Source organism: Tupaia chinensis, unplaced genomic scaffold (genome assembly GCF_000334495.1).
Source record: "Tupaia chinensis unplaced genomic scaffold, TupChi_1.0 Scaffold143574_1, whole genome shotgun sequence".
Taxonomy (NCBI): domain Eukaryota; kingdom Metazoa; phylum Chordata; class Mammalia; order Scandentia; family Tupaiidae; genus Tupaia; species Tupaia belangeri.
Genome location: NW_006203419.1, coordinates 1,880,684 through 1,886,882, shown reverse-complemented (window position 1 = coordinate 1,886,882; position 6,199 = coordinate 1,880,684). Strand labels below are relative to the sequence as shown.

General features: G+C 50.7%; 1 protein-coding gene across 4 annotated transcripts in view; it reads left to right on the top strand.

The window, feature by feature from the left end:
* Nucleotides 1–506: 506 nt before the first annotated feature.
* LOC102470549 (sialoadhesin) overlaps nt 507–6,199 on the top strand; it is a 23,104-nt gene continuing 17,411 nt past the window's right edge. For 2 of the 4 annotated variants that reach the window (XM_027766448.1, XM_027766445.1), the window contains exons 1-2: nt 507–645; nt 1,973–2,129. The gene's annotated coding sequence lies outside the window, so the exon portion shown is untranslated. Of the gene's footprint in view, nt 646–1,972; nt 2,130–5,027; nt 5,640–6,199 lie in introns of those variants that run through there. The other 2 variants (XM_014582299.2, XM_027766446.1) reach the window with 2 other exon arrangements.

The following is a 6,199-nucleotide window of genomic DNA, read 5'->3' as shown; positions in this document are numbered from 1 at the left end:
CAGCTTTGGCCAGCTTGGATCACGGGCACATGCACACCCGGCATACTCAGGGGCCTCTGGAGTGAGCCTGGAGCCCTCCTGGGAGTCAGCTTCATGGCACGCTACTTTACTGCTGCTCCACCATCTAATCCCTCTTGGGGGGTTTTTAGGGTATCCAGGTGGCAGCGGGGTACAGGGAGATTCCCACAGGACTCCTTCCAAGTGTCAGGGAAGAGCAGTGTGCAGGAAGCTCCCTCTCACTTCTCTTGGACTCCCTCAAGAGGCTCCGGGGCCCAGAAAGAGAGGTGAATGGGACATTCCACTCCCTCCCTGTTCTTGCCTTGCCTGAGAGGAGGCTCCAGGGCAGCCCCAGAGCCCACTTCTGCTTGCTCAAGTCCCTAAGTCCTGGGCCTTGCTGGGGGCCTTCCCCTCTCAGGGTCTTTCCTGTCCAGCTATTGCACAAGGCCCGCAGCTGACTCCTTGCCCAGCCTCCCAGCAGGGCAGTAGAGCAGAGGCTTTGGGAAAAGAGGAAGCAGCCCCCAGCTGGCGCCTCCTCCCTCAGGGTAGCAGAACTCGGGGAGCCAGCTGCACTGGAGCTCCTGGCCTTCCTTCCTGTTCTCTTCTTGTGGGACCTGCAGCCCACCGCAGCTTCCTCCTGTGTAGCAGGTACCCCCACCCTGGGCCATGGTGGGTGGGCTGTGTGATGGGAGTGGGGCTGAGCTGAGACTTGTTGGGGTGTGAGCATTGGACCCCAAACCAACTTGAGCCCAAGATACTAATCAAAGCTGTACTCACAACCCAAATCCCACCATCACCCGTGCTCCTCCACATCTCACATCCCAGTCCAATTCTAACCATCACCCTGACCCCTCCCTGCCACAGCCTCAGTCCCACCCAGCCGCCCTCACTCTCAGCTCCCTCGGTCCCAGCCCCGTTGCATACTGTCATCGTCTCCCTCCTGCACGTCATCCTAACTCCAACCCCACCTGTACCTCCTCATCCCAACCCAGCTCGACCTTGTCCTAATCTTCACCTGCACTCAGCTTCGACCCTCTCCCTCACCCAACCTACCACTCTCACCTCAGTGTCCACCCTAGGCCCAGTGCAGTCCACCCCTAGTCTTCCCCTTCCCCTCACCCCCACCTTGATCCCACTCGGCATCCCCATCACCCCTTCATCAGCCTGCGTGAGGCCGCCCCGCACCACCCAGCACAGCTAGGAGATGGGCTCTCTGCCGGGAGCCTTAGGGCCAGATTAAGGACTGAAATGTGAATTCTCCATGCCCCAGCCAGTAGACGGCACTGAGGAGTCTCCGGCTCTCAGAGTTCATGTCTGGCCTGTGTTTGGGGCTTTCCACTATTTTGAAGATAATGGACTCCTGGAATTGCCCGGCCATACCCTATCTGTGGGTCAGAGCCTTCCAGCTGGCCACATCACCCCATGCCCCTTCTTCTCCAGCCTAAGAAGGAAGTTGGGGAGCAGCCCTGGCTAAGGAAATAGAAACCGAATCCTACCCCAGGCAGAGCTGCCTATTCGGGACTTGGCCTCTGGGATCAGGAGTCAGGGACTTGGGGCCCCATCCTGCCTACTAGGATGTCCGTGAGATACTTGGTCTTACATGGGCAGTAGACATGGGCATCCACTTTGCACCTGGTCACCTCGACTTCCCCTCATGCAACATATGCCAATTCTAGAAATGGGCATTGTCAACCTTGTTTTCAGAGTGCCCAAGAGACGTAAGGACACACCTTAGGAATCTCCTGTCTGAGGGACCATCTTGTTCAAAAGAGTCCTTGCCCAAGGGAGGGAGTTTGAGGGCAGCACAGCTCCCTATTCACCAAGATTTGGAATGATCGTTTTACCAGCAGGGGGTGCCAGAGGCCCACCAGGCCTCCCAGACCCAGTCCAAGGCCAGGGGTATCTTCTCCACACCAGACTTTCAAACAGGAACAAGAGTGCCTTCTGATGTTGTCCCTGCTTTTTCTTTTTCCAGGACAATTCTGTGAGCTGAGGCTGGTCTTTGGGGTGGAATAGGCAGAGCAGATAAGCTGGACTGTGGTGGGCCCCTTTGGTGTCAGGGCTGGGCTGAGCACAGGTGACATCTACATGGTACGATTTGGATGACTCTAGAAAGCTCCATTCTGTGATCGGTATGTCCAAAATCCCACCCTTCCTCCTTTAAGTTAAACCTTGGCCTTGCCAGGGCCCCGGATGGGGGAGCCAGGGAACCGGGGACACACAAGCATAGCTTGTTGAAGTCCTCGCTGCAGAGGGACTAGCTGGGATACTCTGTGTGGTTCTGGGTCCCAGGGCCATCCTGACTTCAAATGCACCCAGAAGTCTGCCTTTCGTCAAGAAGAGAAGCACAGAATCCAGGCCCGTGGCCAGTCTGGGCCAGCCGCTAGTGACTGAGGACCTGGCTTGGAGGTTGTGGGTACATCATCCTGGAAAAGGAGTAGGCCTAGACGGGACGGGTCTACCGCCAATGACCAGACCTGTCTGTGGAGCAACCCAGTGAGAGGTCTGGAGCCCTTGAGGAGCCATGGTCTTCCTGCCCTGACCCTGACCTTTGTCTTAGTTGTGCTCCCTGCTAGAACCCTCTTCCCCTTCTGCCTCCTGCACTTGGCTGAGCACAGCTTGGTCATCCCACAGGCAATCCATCCCATCCAGGTCCTGGGCCGCTTTTCCGGCCTCCCCAGGTGTGCCCGCTGGTAGCTGTCAGAATCAGCTGTGTCCAACCCTGGAAGCGGATGGGTTGGGGGCTGGGGAATGTCATGAGTTTCCTGTCCCACTTCCAGCCTCCCCAGCCCCCCCCACACACACACACACTCTGCTCACTCAGCATGTAGGATCAGGGAGGTTTGCGAAGTTGCCAACATGCACGTGCATGTGCGGTAAAATACGCATGATGGAAAATGCACCATTTTAACTGTCTGTAAGTGAACAGTTCAGCGCCTTTAAGTACACTCACCATATTGTGTAACCGCTACCGCTGGCTATTTACAGAACCTTTTCATTAACCCAAACAGACTTGTACCCATTAAATATTAAGTCCACATTTCTCCTCTCCCCTCCCCCCAGCTCCCGGTAACCTCTAGTCTACTCTCTGTCTCTGAATTTGTGTATTCTAGATATTTCATGTAAGTAGAATCATAAGACATTTGCCTACCTGGCCAATTTCACTCAGCATATTTTCAAGGTTGGCTTGTGTGATATAATATGTATCAGAATTTAATTTCTTATTTTGGCTCATTTATAGTCACACACACACACACACACACACACACCATATTTTCTTTTCCCATTCCTCCATTGGTGGACACCTGGACTGTTTCTACCCTTTGGCTGTTGTGAATAATGAGACTATGAACACTGGTGTACTGATGTCTATTCGAGTCCCTGTCTTCAATACTTCTGGGTCTTTGGAGAGAGAAAATAAGAAATCGCCCCCCCAAGGGGGGGATAGAAGAGATGGCAATCTCTTCTCTCCATTCTCTCTCTGGATTTTTCGGCTGGACATGCATGCATATGCTCCTGGTATGATTTCTTAAGCTGCAGAGTTGGCAAATCATGGTTGGCCACATGAGAGTCCAGTACCTTAGCAACTACACCATCTGTTGGCCCCTATTTTGACTTTTTGAGGAGCTACTAAACTGTTTCCCATGGTGCCTGTCGGCAGAAATAACCAACTCTGCAAAAATAATAATTAGTGTGGTTTATTTCTAAGTATGAACTTGCGTGACCTAGGCCAGAGAGGAGGCAAAACATGCCTCTTGGGGTGATCAGGTACAGGGCTTTCTTTTATTTGATTTTGAGAGTGAGAGAATTTAGTGAAGAGCTTTCCATTGGCCTAGCCCAAAAAGGCCAGACGTGTAGAAGTGGGGCTTCTAGGTTTGGGGAAGGAATTAATAGAGTGTACTTTAACAGAGATAAGGGGGTTTGTACACAGTCACAAGATACTGTCCCAAGGACAGGATATTGGAAGAGTCCTGTTAGCAATGACTCCGAACTGATCTGTTAATGATTGTGGGTATAACTCACCCATTACTGGGATATTATGCCAGGGACAGAAAATAGGAAGATTTCTGTTATCAAATGGGCCAAAATGGTCTGTTAATGACTGTGGGTGTGATTCACCCCAGGTCCTCTGGAAGGGATTTTAGAAATAAGAAAGAAGCAGCCAGACTTCTGTCCTCATGCTTGTACCACTTTACGTTCACACCAATAATATACAAGTGTTTCAATTTCCTCACGTCCTCACCAACAATTGTTTTTTTCTTTTTTATTTGTCAACAGTCATACTAATGGGTGTGAAGTGGCAGCTCATCATGGTTGTGGTTTATAGTAATGATGCTGAGCATTTTTTAGTGTGCTTATTAGCTATTTGTATATCCTCTTTGGAGAAGTGTCTGTTCAAGCCCTTTGCCCATTTAAAAAACAATTTGCCAGAGAGACGTGTGCACTCACCAGAGAAGAGACAGAGACAGAGACAGCAGAAGAGAAAGAGAGAAAAGGAAAGGGAGAAAGAATCCCCCCAACAGAGCATGGTCACACCACAATCCTTTCTCCTCCATATTGAGATTTTGGGCAAGCACATTACATGCATCTGGTGTGTTTTTCAAGCCACTGGGCTGGGATTTGAACCATGCAGTTAGTCATGTGGGATCCAGCTGCCCCGACCACCAGGCCAAGAAGCTAGCCCCTTTGCTCATATTTTGAGTTCAGTTGTTTGGTTTTATGTTGTTGAATGCTAAGAATTTTGCGTATATTGTGAATGTTAATCTCCTATCAGATATAAGACTTACAAATATTTTCTCCCATTCTATGGGTTGCCTTTTTTCATTCTCTGGATAGTGTCCTCTGAGGCAACCGAGTTTTTAATTTTGATGAAGCTCAACAAATCTATTTTTCCTTTTACAGCCTGTGCCTTTTTTTTTTAAGAATTGTTTTATTTAACTTTATGTAGTTTGTTTGTTTGTTTGTTTATTTATTTATTTATTTTAATTTGACCAGAGAGAGAGAAAGCAAGCTTCCAGGTCCAGGACTCAAACTGCGGTTGGCCATGTGGGATTTTCCAGCGTCCTTAACCACCGCACCACCTGCCAGCCCCCTGTCTGTGCTTTTGATGTCATGCTTAAGAAAGCGGCGCCTTATCCAAAGTCATGAAGATTTTCACTGACATGTTCTTCTCAGAGTTTCATACTTTTTGTTATATGTGTTTCCAGCAGCTTTCCCCTTTGGGCTCATATCTGTGGTCCCCCATAGAGTCCCACCGTCACCAGGGGTGCTCTCTAGCAGAGGTACTATCTTCTCGTGCGTGGCATCCAGTAGCCATTTAACTCCTTCGTGAAATATATGTCGCAAAAGGCCCTCATGCCACCTGTCACAGAGAAATTTGCCCTGCTACATCTCTGCCCCAAATCTGAACCCCCAAAGACCACACCACTCACTCACCTACCTATACAGGGGACTGCCAACTGCCTGAGGGAGCTTGGCACTGTTTGGGGCACACGTCCTCAGGCGCAGGTCCTGAGGAGTGGGCACTGACAAGCTTCTAAGGACGAGGCAAGCAGAGCTGTCTCTGGGACAGCTACAGGGATCCCCAAAGGGAAGTTCCACCTGGAAGCTGCTTTCACCCTGTACTTGGAAGAACTGAATCTGTAAGCAAACTTCATCTTTGGTGGGGACAGAGCTAGACAGTTAGGGAGCCCATGGGCAGACAGGACTGGCCCTAGGGTGGGGCTGTGAGAAGCAGAAAATGGAAGTGGAGCCAGAAATGAGGACATTTTATGCTTCATGGTAACGGGGAGCCACAGAAGGTTTTTAAGCAGGGAAGTGACTCTTAAAGACAGTACTTTGGTAAGTTCGGTTGAGCTCCATTATGGCCTGTAGCTGGTAAGGCTGGTGGTAAAGGGGCAGACTTTGAGTAAGAAAGCATCATTGTCACTGGAGACCTTTGAGTAAGTCCTGGGCCTCTCTGGACTCCAGTTCCTATTAGCTTGTGGGCAGGGGAGGGTAAGGGAAGTGGAGGAAGGAGAGGAACAGCTGTTCATTTGTCCAGGGCAGTGTCCTTGAGGGAATGAGAAAGCAGAACTTGGGGTCTGGCTGGGGTTATACACAGAGCACACCACAAAGGAAGGGCATTCCGTGGGTTCCCTGCTCCCTGGGCCCGGCCCTCTCTCTGGGTTGGCCAATGAAGTAGGTGGGGTTTCAGGGCTGG